The sequence below is a fragment of the Grus americana genome, chromosome Z, assembly GCF_028858705.1.
Source record: "Grus americana isolate bGruAme1 chromosome Z, bGruAme1.mat, whole genome shotgun sequence".
In the NCBI taxonomy this organism is placed as follows: Eukaryota; Metazoa; Chordata; class Aves; order Gruiformes; family Gruidae; genus Grus; species Grus americana.
In genome coordinates this window covers 67,578,007-67,592,077 of record NC_072891.1, presented here as the reverse complement: position 1 = coordinate 67,592,077, position 14,071 = coordinate 67,578,007, and the positions used below count along the sequence as shown (strand labels likewise).

The 14,071-nt window shown below is 44.0% G+C and overlaps 1 protein-coding gene across 3 annotated transcripts in view; it reads left to right on the top strand.

Moving 5' to 3' along the window:
* The first annotated feature begins 929 nt into the window (after positions 1 to 929).
* Positions 930 to 14,071, top strand: part of SNCAIP (synuclein alpha interacting protein) — a 94,956-nt gene continuing 81,814 nt past the window's right edge. For all 3 annotated transcript variants that reach the window (XM_054810363.1, XM_054810364.1, XM_054810362.1), the window contains exon 1: positions 930 to 1,058. The gene's annotated coding sequence lies outside the window, so the exon portion shown is untranslated. The remainder of the gene's footprint in view (positions 1,059 to 14,071) is intronic.

Genomic DNA, 14,071 nt, shown 5'->3' with positions numbered 1-14,071 from the left:
TCTGCAGCGTCTGAGGAACAGCCGGCGGGTTTCTGGCGGGCTTGCCGAGCGTGCAGAGCGGCTGGTGCGGGAGCACCCTTTGCGGCTCCGCTGACGCGCAGCAGTGTAAGAGGGAACACAGGATTCTCGCCAAGGCAGGTGAGAGTCGCTCAGTGGGATGGTGTTCAGGGGTGCCACCGGCTCCACACGCGTGAACCAGAGGGAAGCAGCGACGCTTTCCAGGTTTTACAGCAGACCAACCCCCCCACCCCCACTCCCCAACCCACCAAGTTTTTATTTTAAACAGATGTGAGCGGATTGAACTCAATATTTTCAGGTATTTTTAGTGCAGCACAGTGCCACGCGCTTAGCATTTGACTCGACGGCGCAGCATTTTCCGATGCCGCGGGCATCGCTTTACACGTGCGTAAAACCCGCGTGGAGCACTGCCAGCAAGCCGCGGCGCGGGAGGAGGCACCCACCGCCGGCCGCGGGGCGGGAGCTCGCCCCGGGGCTCCCGGCGGGGCAGGGCTGCCTCCGCGGAGGGGTGCGGCGCCCCGGCCATCCCGCGCCGGCAGACGCGGCCCCGAACCCGCCCCCCGCCCCGCGGGGGCCTCTCACCCCCCCCCCCCCGCCCCGGGGGGGCGCCACCGGTACCGCCCACACCCCCCCTCCCCACGCCGCCGGTCACGTGGCAGCGCCCCCCGCGCCCCGAGACCGCGGAGCGCGGCACGGGCGCGGCGGCATTGTGACGCAGCAGGCCTCCGCCGTGGCGGCGGGAGGAGGCGCGGGCGCGGCGGGGCGGGTGAGTGCCGTCCCCGGGAGCGCGCCGCCGGGCGGCCCGGGAGCCGAGCGTGCGGCTGGGCCGCCCCCCTCCGTTCATCCCTCCCTCCTCCCGGCCGGTGGAAGGGCAGGGGCGGAGGGCGGGGCAGCGGGAGCCGGGCAGCTGCCGGAGCCCTGCCTGCACCGGCGGGGAGTGGCGGGGGGCGGCAGCCGAGAGGCGGCACCTGGGTCCTTCCCCCGTCTCCATCACCCCGCGGCTGCCGTGAAACAGCCGCGGCCGACCGGAGCGAAGGGAGGTGAGGCAAGCGGAGCGGAGCGGGCGGGGGGCTTTGTTGCCGCCGCCGCCGGAGTCCCCCGGGGCGGCGGGAGCGGGGCGCGGAGCCGGGCCGGGGTCCCCCGCGGGGGATACAGGGGGTGCGGGTAGCGCTGGGGGCGCCCGGCGCGGCTGCGGGCTGTCCCCCGCCGTGCTGTCCCCGAGCGGTGCGGGAGTGGGGGTGCCGGGGCGGCGGGAGAGGCGACTGGGGGGGCGGGAGCGGGGTGGGGGGACTCGCCCCGGCCCCCGCCAGCCCGCCCCGGGGAAGTGCTTTCCGCATGAAATCAGGGCTGAACGCGGGGGGGGTTTATTGGGTCTGAGCACATACGTGATGTCAGCTCTGCGAAGTGCTGCTGCAAAACCCCTTGTAGCGCATTGAAACCCTCTGACACCCGAAGCCGACGCAAATCTGCTTCTGCTCTGCTCGGAGCCGGGCGTCCCTGGCCGGGACGCAGCCTTCAGCACCCTCCTGTCCCACCGGGGCATACCTACATCTGGAAGAAAATCAAGTAGGACTTGCATGTTTGTAACTGTGGGGAAGCAAATGCAAAGTTGTCTAGTAGAAAAACTGCGCCTTGGTCAGTCCAAGATCGTGTTTTTGCAGCACCAGGGATCAAACCTTTTTCATACCCGTATCAGCGTTTTTGTGCAAGCAAATGCAATTTATATGAAGAACAGCTCAAGGATCAGGTCCTGATGGTACTGGATACAAACCAGCTCCTAAACAGTCTCAGTCTTCATTGTCAGTGTTATCACCTCATGGCATTTTCAATGGCTGGCTTTAAGCCACAGCTCTTAGAGAGATATTAAGCAGTCACAACTGCTTCTCAAAAAGCCACCCCCCACCCCAAAGCCCACCAAAAAACTGCTAGTTCCTATGGTTCCATAGAAAATCTTGTTGTACATCTCAGCGATCCAACCACAAAAGATAATGAAAAAAGTTTGTTAAAAAAAATATTCTGAAACAAATTACTCGATTGTTGGACCCTTTTGTGATATTTAAACAGCTGAAGGAATACAATTGTAGCACTGGAAAATCAAAATTACTTTATATCTTGTGCAAATAGCTCTGATCCTGCAGCCAGGAATTATGTTGAACGACGTGTACATGTTTAAGCCTTGCACAGCATGATGTAGCAGACTTTAATAGTGTCCTGCCCTTACTGAATTCAGTAGGTATATGTACTGCATGTACTCCCAAAGAGCCATAAATAGTATGACCTGTTGCCCTTCTACCACCCATAAACAAGAGCTTCTTCACCCTAAAATCCTCTGCAGCTAGCTCATGGGCTGCCCAGTGAACATGATAAGCCACTTCTCTCTTTGTACTGCTAAGCCTGTGAGTATGCCAGGTGCCATACTGGAGCCATGTTTTGAAGATTTTGCATCTAAGCTGGAAACCTGGTCTTGAGAGCAAGCTTGAGGGGTCACCCTAGAGGGAGTTCAAACGCAGTGAGAAGAGGTTTTCATGTGAATAAAACAATTAGAATTTGACTGTCCAGTCGTCAAGAAGAAACTTACCTTACCACTCTAGTTACAGTTTAAAATCGTATAGTAGCTTTTCTTTTAGATAACTCCTTCAGTTAACACAGAGGCATAGCACCCATGCCTGATGTGAAAAGGGTCCCTTTGTAATGTTTCATTTCTGCACGTTTTCATGTGGCAAAGACTGACTCACGCCAATGGACTGTTCCACTTCACTCAGTCACTAAAGGTGTCTTAAACCAGCAGTTCAGTCATTTTTCAGATCTTTGTGATTTCTGGTCTGTGTCATTGACTCAATGTGCAGCAGAAAGAAACTGTGGCTTGTAGCTTGTTGGAAAAGTGGGTAAAATAGAATTATATCAGAGTTATCTCCAAATTTGAGGAGCCTGCAAGGGACCAGTCTGCTAAAACACTTCCTTGTTTGAATGAGTAGTCCAGTGTGGACTACTCAAAATACTTCCGGTGGCATTTTGGCATAAGGAGATGGGCAATCTTTCAGGTAAGGAAGTCCTATAGAAGAGAGTAAATTATATTAGATAGAAACTGCTCCTCTTCTTAATGTTTTTTTATCTAATGTCAGCGATGTGGTAAGTACTATGTGATTTCTTTGCGGCCAGCTTCTGAGTTTACAAGGAGCCACATGTGAAAGATAGACGGTTGAACAGGGTGACTGAGTGGTACCTTTGGAGATGCAGTCTCTCTCCTGAGTACTGTGAATAAATGATAGGTCACTTTGCAGTTTGGTTTTTGGTTTGGGCTTTTTTTCTCCCCCGTGATTGGAAAACCATAATCCCAAATATCTACCCATTTTGTAACCATTTTTGACAAGGCATCAGCAGAGCTTCAAGAAACCAGAAAGTGCCTCTCACTGCCCCTCTGCTTCCCAATTGACCAGTCTTGCTGGGAGCTGAAACCTCTTCCCATACGAACTCTGTAGGTGCGAGAAGTCACCTCTTCTTCCCACATGTACTTGAGGGAAGTAAGTACTTGTGGGTACCATACCACCTGCACTGGTACAGCTCTCCTCCTTGCATAGTCCTCTTCCAGGATGTCCCAGGCCCCTGTTGTCTCTGCTCCTACAGCAGCTCCATCCTGCTTGGATACTTGCCTGATTACAGCCAGGAAGGAAAAAGCATGACAGCCCTGCTTTCCACTGTAGTTTCTGTCCTCTGAAATGGAGACATGGGTAGCACTGCCTCCACACTGTGATGAGATGCCAGCAAGAAAGAGGAGCACACAGACAGAGGCAGCCTTGTGGGGAGAGGACTTGACTGTCACAGAGAGCAGCACAAAACTCACATTGGCAATAATGCAGGGATGCTCGTACTCAAAGTTGTGGCGTCATTTGGTGTCATGTATGCATGGAGTGGCAATGTTGGTATCAGCATCCTGCACTTCACAGGCACAAAGACCAGTAGTTCCAGCAGCCTTTGTGGGATGCAGCATGTTATCTTGCCTCACTCGGCTTTCAAACGTTTCAGCTGGCTTGATGGGATGTGCAGCAGAGCTCTATTTTCACCCCTCTCTGTCTCTGATTGCCTGTATGAAGCTCCAGAAGCAACCTGTGAATCACTAGCATGGCTACAGGAGCAAGGAGACGAAGAGAGGGGAAAAATTAGAATTTTTATTTCAGTTTTATTAGAATAAACCTACATGTATTTCATGTTACAGTTGAAGGTAAAATGTCAGAATAATATTCTTATCCTTTGTTATGCAGCCATGTTAATTAATGCTAAGTAGAATAAAGAAAAGTTTGTATTTTTCAGGTGAAAGTCTTTGTAAGGAAGCTTTTTGCCAATGCTTTACTGTACAATGCTTAGAAAATACAGTGATTTTGTACAGTTGAAATGTATATGTTCACTGTCAAGATGAAAAATATGTTAAAAAGCCTTGAGAAGTATTGGATTTTGGAAGCGCAAGTAGTTGTTCTTGTTAACTGTTGTCAGACTAGGACCATAACTAAACTAAAGAAGATAATGCTTAGATAATTGGCAAGAAGACTTGGAGGAGTGCTGTGTCTGTGCTTTCTCTTTTTCTGGCAGATATGCCTGTTTCTCAAAGGAGGCAGAGAAGATAGGCTTACATGGAGCAGGTGCACAGTAAACACAAGGGAATTTCTCTTTAAATGCAAATGTGGTTGTATGATAGATTTATATGCACAGTGGAACCATTGGTAACAAGAAAATAGAACATATGCATCAGATATCTGATTGATTTAAGGTCTCAAGAGAGTTTTTTTAATGAGGGGAAAAAAATAATTATTGTGGTAGAAATATCACCTGCTGCTTACCTGTCTAAGGTGGAACTGTAATTTCATCTTCTAAGATAAAGCTCCAAGTGATTCAGAGGTCTGAGGGTCTTAGAGGTATCAAAGAGAAGTACAATTCAGCTGTCATACTTTGGCAGTTGAGGCAATCCTTCATTAGGTATATTTTGTTGTATGTTAAGGAGCATTTAGAAAAGCTTATTTTGAATATGAATGTGGTTGATTTGCACTTAATGAAGAATTACTGAGTATCACTTGAAAATGTTTTTTTCTGGTTAAAATGTAGCATTAGGTTTGTAAGATTTGCTCTAAGCATTTCCTTTGCAGTTCCGTTTCCTCCCCAGTACTTGTTTGCAGTCGAACTGCTGGCATTATTTTTCTTTGTTTATACCAGAGAAAAAAGGCATTGTCTCACTTATCTTTTAAATTCAATACAGTGTATTACATGACCTCTCCTTGTCTATAAATGCTCCCCCCCTCCCCCTCCATCTGTTTTATTGTTACTGTATCAATCTGGAACTTACCATTTAAAATTAAATTCTAATCAGGAACTTAACACTTCCCTTCAACCCCCCCCATCTTAGCAAACTTGTTTACATCTGTGAGTAAAAATCAGGCTGTGCTGCATAGCTTTCTCACATGTGCATGACAGTGTTATGCACATGATTATGATTTGAAGCTATACTGCTCTGCTGGTTATTCATCCATGTAGTTCTTTTGCAGGATTTGGCCATACTGACTGTCATTTTTCTTAAGAAATAGGAAATACCTTTAACTGTCCAGACTAACAACATATAACTGCTAGCATGTTTATACATGCATGTACATATCTCATGTTCTCTTTTACTAAAACACGACTGTAAATATTCTGCCTTTTGTATGGTGCACTGTCAGTTCCAGTTGAGTCACAGTAATAAATTTATGAAAAGCCCAAAAATTGCTTTTGAATTGGCTCAGATTTTAAATATTGAAGTTGTCAGAATGATGAGAGAGTTATTTTAATATTTGTAAATGCTGTGACCAAGATGTTTTTTAAAACAAACAAAGCAAAACAAAACTGGGAAATATGGTGTGCACAGAAGCAGAAGAGTGCAAGCAAGGTAAATAAGCCTCATGTTGTATTCTTTGATCCACACTTCTCATGTGGCTAGACTAAGGTTTACTCATTTCTCCTCTTGTACATTCAGATAGTCTTAAAGTATGTGTCGTAATTATGCTAAATCCTAGGATAGTATCATTTCAGAAACTCGTATGTTGAGCACTGGGTAAAGCACAGTATTTGTGCCTGTTGCTAGGACAAGGGCAAAAACTTACCTTGAGTTACACAATGGAATCACCAGGAAATGGAGTTATACTTACATCATTAATTATTTGCTTTTCATTAACCTAAACCAGATTTTAAATTAGAGGTAAAGGAATTTATGGTGGCTAAATGTAAGCAACTTTGAATAAATACTGTAATCTTGAATTCCACCAATGCTTTTCACTTCATATCTGCAGAATCATAGTTACCCAGGTCCTTGACTTAACATTGTTTGTGTTTAAGTTAATGGGCATCCTTGTGGTCGATGTGAATGGAGGGAGGCAATGTACCCCATGGAACAAGCAACAGCTTAGAAAAAGGAAGATTCAGCTTTTCACTGTCCTTTTGAATATGATACATTATACAACATCTTGATGTGATATTTGCTTAAAGCAATTTGATAGCATAATTTTCAGGAGGCTGAGGTTGTTTATATTCTTCTGTATACATCCTTGTATTAGATATTTGTGTCTGGCATCTTAAGTTTTACATAGGAAAAGGAGGACTACCTTTTGAAGTATAATTATGATAACAGTAGTTACTGTTATGATTGAACAGGCCAGATCTTGGGAAAAAATGCTGGCAAAGCAATTACCTGCGAGTTAAAAGAGAACCAAATTTGTGATATACTGTTACAGAGCACATGATGCAGTTCCAAAAATGAATGTTGGAGTTGTATGTAATATGCATGTAGTTCAATATGTTTCTGTTAATGTTTGTGTTAGTGTACCATGTTGTATCTTTGATAAATGGTAATGATACTGTTTTTGGTGATAAGTTGACCCTTAATTCTAGGTTCAGGAAGCCTTCGTTTAGAAATAGCTCAATACAACAATTCTTGGGAAAGAGTTTTGGGAGGACCAATATCTGAGATATTAATAAAAAAATCATTACTTATTGTTCAACATTGTGAACCTGCTGCTGATATATATGACACAAATTTAGCAGTTATCTCAGCTGCTCTCTAGTGCTTGAAAAGCATTGATTACGTCAGTCTAATGAGTAGGTTTTTCACACCATACTTGGCAACTTGAGCTGTCATTCTCTAAGACCGGACAGAGAGAGCAATTAAATTCTCACCCACCTCCTTGCAGTTCTTCTAGTGGGTCATATATGAAGCACCTTAGCAAACAGCATAATGGACATTGTATTTCTGCTCTTTACTGTGATGCTCCCAACGTGGAGGAGTTAACCACTGCCTCTCTGCGCTTCCTATTGAAGCACTCCACAAATGAGATCTGAGATGAAATGGCTGAAGCAGCACTGCCTGAGAGTTTCTGGAGGTTTAGCTGTGGTCATGTGTGGAGAGGCCCAGGTCCAGACAGCTCAGTGGAGCCCGACTGTGCACACGCTCAGGGTTTTCTCAGAGACATGGGCAGCAGCATGGAATTTTTATCCTTATGCTCAGAACTTTCTTTATTTCACTAGCTCGCTTCTTCCCATGGTAACTTAGCCTGTATGTAATCCTGATGCTGTGATCTGATTCCTACCAGAACGTTAATTGTCTGAGTCAAAACTAGCTTGTTTGTCTTTATCCTCTCCTCATAAGGCTGCTAAGCGTGCTGAAGAACTGCATTCCTTCTTGTCTTCTGGTTGTGATTTAGCAAAATGCACACCAAATCTCCCTGAAGTGAATCATTCATTACACAGTCAGTTTCAGCACTTATGCATAAATGCCTTTGGTCACTTGCTGGACAAAGGGTAGTAAGCCATCCTTGAGAGGATGTAGTGTATTGTAGCAGTTTGTAGCTTGTAGCTAGTAGAGGATGTAGTGTTGCAGCTGTACAGCAAACCACCGTTTGAGGGTAGGAGGTCCTGAATTTGAAGGACTTTATCAGCTGCTGGGTTTCTGCATTGCAGTAAGTTCTGCCCGTTAGCAGGAGTAGTGGATGAAAGCATTGTTGGAACCTTGATGTTCTTCTGAAATAAGTGGCCTTGAAACTGTAGATAACTAAAGTACCTCCTTAGGTTGGGGTTTCAGCATCCTACATTAGTACTTTTGAAGATGAATGAGTGCCGTTTACATGTAACACAGTTGCCTCTAGCTGCCTGTACAGTGTAACAGTGTCTCTTCATTACACAGTAAAGCTAGATGAGTTGCTGTACCTGAAGGATCAGGTTAATCCGGCCTGACCCTGTGAATCCCCGGAGGAAAGGCCGACCAGCACATGTTATGGTGTCCTCCAGGAGTACAAGGGCAGTGGGTTGTGTCGGGGAAGGAATTAGCCCAGCTGATACAATTTAGCAAAATGGACACTCTCCCCAGCATGTGTTCCTCATCAGGTCCCATATGCTTTAGGATGTGTTCCTAGACTTTGCTTTTTGCAAATGCAGTTTTTAGATGAACATATCTACAGTAGCACTATTTCTGGATGTGTCTACATGGCAGTCGAGTAATGTGCAGGACATGCAGACAGATCTATACTAGCTTTAATCTATATGTGATGTGAAGACATGCCAGCCTAGACTTAAGAGAGGGCTGTCCAAGCCTTCTGGACAGATTGTTAAGCCATGCTGAAGTCTGCTTTCATCTGTCTTCACTGCTATTTTTAACTGTGCTGTCTAGATTAGCACTACCATGAGTACTCCTACACATGCTGACATAAATTCACAATTGCATGCCCACTGCTTCCCTATAGCATTGTGGGTGGATGCTCTGCATCTGGGAGTGCAGCCCTTCTTCTTTCTACTGAGACACTCTAGTTTTCTTTTCCACTGAGTTTAGTTGTTTATTTCACAGTTTAATTCCCCCCTATAAGGAATTACAGAAAAGGCAACAGAGTGTAGGAGAGACTTCTGGCAATTTTCTACTCCAAACATTCATTTTATAGTCTCTATTCCACGTTTGATTATTAAGGTCAGCCTTAAAGAACCTCCAGACCCAGGCCACAGGTTTTTGCAAGTGTTAAAATCCAGATGAGAGACCAGGCTGATGGAGCAATGTTAGAAAGTTAGCATTTTTAAATGCTTTTAATGAAAGCATTTAATCTAGAGCACAATTATGTGAAAAATTTCGTGAAAAATATCAGCAATGACAGTAAGGTGGTTGTCATATATAAAACACAGTCCAACTTTATTAAAAGTTGAATGTATTTTTAAGAGAAGTAATGTGTATGGGTTTTGAACATTTCAAGGAAGAGCCCTGCACTGCTAAGAATTTCTTGTTGTTGTTGGGGTTTTTTAATGCAATAAGGGTAATTCTTGCTTTGTCAGTCAGATTAATTGTTAAGTTACTCCACAGTCTTGTCAATGAAGTGTTCTTCTAATTAAGGTACCATGTTGTAAGAGCAAAGTTTGATGACAACAGGAAGTGTACTTCCACATCAGATTTTAGTATTTTTTATTCAGAAATAGACTTTCCTTTCCTCACTAAACAAACAAACAAACAAAATGACAGAAAACAGCAAAATTTATATGTATCTAAGGATATAGTCTGGAACGATCTGTCAATTATCCAATTCTCTTACTGTGCAATTTTCATGCTATTTAACAAAGACAAGGGAGAAAACATGGCTTGGAAATTGAAGTTAGGACATAAAAAATGAATTAATGCAAATTTTTTTCATGCTACAAAAACATTTCACATGAAAGCGAGTACTGTCAAACAAAGAGGAATACAAAATAGACTCTAACAAGGCATATGTTTCTGTGACATGAGACACTGTAGAGGAGTAAGGTGAAGCTTGAAGCTGAGCTTTTCAGCCTTGTGGAATGTTGCAGCTTACTTATATGCCAAGAAAAAAATTGTTTCTGGATAAATGGTTGAACTGAAATAAATTAAATATTCCCTCATCTTTCCTTAAATAGTTCTTTAAAAAAAGTATTTCTTATGACTGTCCTCGACACCCTTCTGAGGAAAAAGAACAACCTTGATTCACCGCATGGAGTACAAGATGCAAGTGGAGACCTCTGAGTCTTGTTTTGACTTGGAAAATAAAGAAGCCATAGTTGGAAATTACATGAATACTTAAAAGATTTGTGATTGTTATGAAGTCAGGTGCTTTGAAATTAAAAAATGAGAGAAGTAGAGTTTACTGTGCAACTTCATGCTGTCCTCACTCTCCCCCTTTTTGGCAGGTTGCATGGTGCTCAGAGATAGGTAGAAATGAGACGGGGAATGTCGTTAGAACATGGAAAAAGTGGAAGTACTGAGTGCCGCCTTTGCCTCAGTTTTGACTAGCAAGACTGGCCTTCAGAGGGGAAAGGTTGGAGCAAGGATGATGTACCGCTGGTGGAAGAGGATCAGGTTGGGGAATACTTCAGCAACCTGGGCATATGTAAATCCATGGGCCTTGACGGGATGCACCCATGAGTACTGAGGGAGCTGACAGATGTCATTGTGAGGCCACTCTCAATAATTTTTGATCAACCATGATGACTGAGAGAAGTCCCTGAAGATGAAAGGAAAGCAAATGTCACCCCTATCTTCAAGAAGGGCAAGAAGGATGACCCAGGGAACTACAGGCTGGTCAACCTTACCTCAATTTCTGGGAAGCTATTGGAGCAGCTATTCCTGGAAACCATTTCCAGGCACATGAAAGTCAAGAAAATCGTCAGGAGTAGTCAGCATGGGGGGGAGGTCATGCCTGACTGACTCAATAAATTTCTATGATGAAATGTCTAGCCTGGTACATGAGGGAGGAACAGTGGATATTGTCTACCTAGGCTTCAGTGAGGCCTTTGACACTGTCTTCCATAAGATCCTCACAGAGAAACTGTTGATGTGTGGTCTGGATGAGCAGACAATGCGATAGATTGAAAACTGGCTGCATGGCCAGGCCCAGACAGTGGTGATCAGTGGCACAAAGTCTAGTTGGAGGCCACTGACTAGCAGCGTACCACCAGGGTCAATACTGGGTCCAGTTCTGTTTAACATGATCATTAATGATCTGGATGGTGGGGCAGAGTGAACCCTCAGGTTTGCAGGTAACACAAAACTGGGAGGAGTGGCTGATATGCCAAAGGGTTGTGCTGCCTTCCAGAGGGACCTCAACAGGCTGGAGAAATGGGCTGACAAGAACCACTTCAGTGCAAAATCCTGCACCTGGGGAGGAGCAACCCCACACATCAATATAAGGTGAGGGCCATCCAACTAGAAAGCAGTTTGGCAGAAAAGGACCCAGGGATCCTGGTGGACATCAAGTTCAATATGAGCCAGCAACGTGCCCTTTTGGCAAATAAGGCATAAGATATACTGGGCTGCATTAAACAAAGTATTTCCAGCAGGTCAAGGGAGGTAATCCTTTCCCTCTACTCAACACTAGCGAGGCCACACCTGGAGTGCTGTGTCCAGTGCTGGGCTTCCCAGTGTGAGAGACACAGGCATATTGGAAAGAGTCCAGCAAAGGGTCACAGAGATGATGAAGGGACTGGAGCATCTCACATGAGGAAAGGCTGAGTGATCTGGGAGTTTTCAGCCTGGAGAAGAGAAGGCTCAGGCGGATCCCATTGATGTATATAAATACCTGAAGGGAGGGTGCAGGGAGTGCAAAGCCAGGCTCTTTTAAGTGGTGCCCAGTGACAGGACGAAAGGCAATGGGGCACAAATTGAAACACAGGAGGTTATGTCTGAACATCAGGAAACACTTTTTCACTGTGAGGGTGACCGAGCACTGGTACAGGTTGCCCAGAGAGGTGGTGGAGTCTCCATCCTTAGAGATATTCAAAGGCTGCCTTGATGCAGTCCTGGGCAACTGGCTTTAGATGTCCCTGCTTGAGCAGGGGATTGGACCACATGACCTCCAGAGGTCCTTTCCAACCTCAACTGTTCCGTGATTCTGCGAAACACTGCGAAAAGGCATCATTGGAATTCATATGAACAAGGCAACACTGACTAGCCTGTGTCTCTGCCTCTGTGATGCTGATCTGGTATGGTGCTAAGCATGAAACCCAAATCATTATATGGCAGGTAGCCAGAAAAGCTGTATGCTTTCAAGTTTGGGTTGTCTATGTTGAGCCTTTTGGCGTATGATACGTAGAAGAACGGCAGTGCGAGCTGTCTCCCACTTCTGGCAGCGATGAATGCAGTCTGGAGATATGGACAGATATACAAGTACTCCCACGTGCCATTTCTGATCCTGTGTTATCCTGTGGCTTCCCGTAAGTCCCTTTGTTTCCAGTTTCTGGATGAGGATGATAATGCTTTCTCATCTTGTAATGGAGAGTGAATGAACTAATGAATGTTTGTGAAACATTTTGACAATACTGATGAGCGTCCTTGAAAAAGCAGTAAAGATGAAAATGATCTTCCATTCACTGTAGGGCTTAGGCTAAAATAAGTAAGATTTAGACTAGCTAAATGCTGGGTGGGGGAAAACAAGAAATGGAAATAGCCACCTGATATTTCTGACTAGTTTTGGTTGTGCCCTGCATGAGGTAGATATCCTTTTGTAAAACAAAGTGTGATCCTTCAGTTAGACTCTGTATCAAAATCAATGCAAGGAAATTAATGTTTCCATACATAATTTTTGTAACATTGTGGGTTTTGATGTAGTGAGATTTATTGCTTTAACATAGTTTCAAAAAGGTAATTCAATCTTTGTAAAGGGTTTTAGGAATCTCTAAAAGGAGACACTACAATATTACAGCTGTTCTTCACTGAATTTTCCAGTTTCCACCAAACTTTGACTGAAACAAAAAGTTCTTGTTCGACAGTCTTTAAATTTACAGTATTTTGTGCTGTTTAACTTCTAAGAATTTTAGCAAACAATATTCTAGGCTCTGTCTAGAAAATGAGGTACGAAAAATTGTCATGTTTTTGTCCTTTATCAATTTTAATTTTATCAAAATATAGATGTTAGTGGTCAAATGCCATTCCTAATTATGAGAAAAATTAATATTTGCAGTGAAATTTTTGAATGCTTTTTAATAGTATTTGTTTGCTTTGAAAGTATATACCTATAATATATGCATACAGTTAAATTTGTGTAATTCATCAAGTAGTCTCAAATGAAAGTGGGATGATCTGAGTGACAAGGAGAGTGAGGTTTTATGAGTGAGTTTTTGACTTCAGGGTTTGGGGTTTTTTGGCCTGCAGCCACCATATGTGCAGATAGATGCTCTGCGTAATGTGCCCTGCCTGAGACAGACCCACGTACCAAATGGAGGTGTAATGCTCTTTTCCCACCAGTGCCCCAGATCATGACCATGAGTAAAACCCACTTTGCATCAATGGGAGGTTTGAATTTGAAATTTGGAGTATTACAGTTTCTTACAATTTAGCCGTTGAGTATCCTAGTGAATTTCAGTGTGCAAAGGATGGGACAGTAGACTTGATTGTCCAAAGATTAAAAAAGAGGGGAAAAAAGGGTGCAGGTAGAAGATAGAGTAGGAGAGAGGTTTGGCCCTCGTTGCAGAGAAACAGGTCTTCCAGACGTGAAGAGGGCAGCGCAGAGATTTCACACAAATGGTGGATATACTCGACTTATTGTGACCCTTGCGGGGAATGTTACTTACATACGAGTTTTCCCTTGAATTTATAATTAAAGCTCACATGAAGCAAAAAAATCATCATGGGACTAAATGCAGGATATATGTTTTGGCAGGCAAATGTAAATGAGGCACGTTCTAAATTTCTAACTTCAAATACAGCATTCGAATGTTACAAACTTAAGAGAGTACTGTTTGGCATTAGTTCTTTCCCAGGATATTTCTAAAAGTAATTGAACAGACCACTATGGGAGTACAAGGTGTTGAAATTCTAATGGATGATTATTGAATTCGGGTTGAGGAATTTAAATGAGAAAATGAAAGATGCAGGGAAGATTTTGAAAAATGCCTTTTTCTTATTTTAAAAATAATAATAAAAACCCAACGTGACCTAACATGCTTTCAGCATTCGAAATATATTGAGCAAAGATATCTCAGATTACTTGGTTTATTGAAACAACAGTTATAAATGAAATGTGTTCTTAATGAAAAAAGCAGCTTAGGAAGATTTATG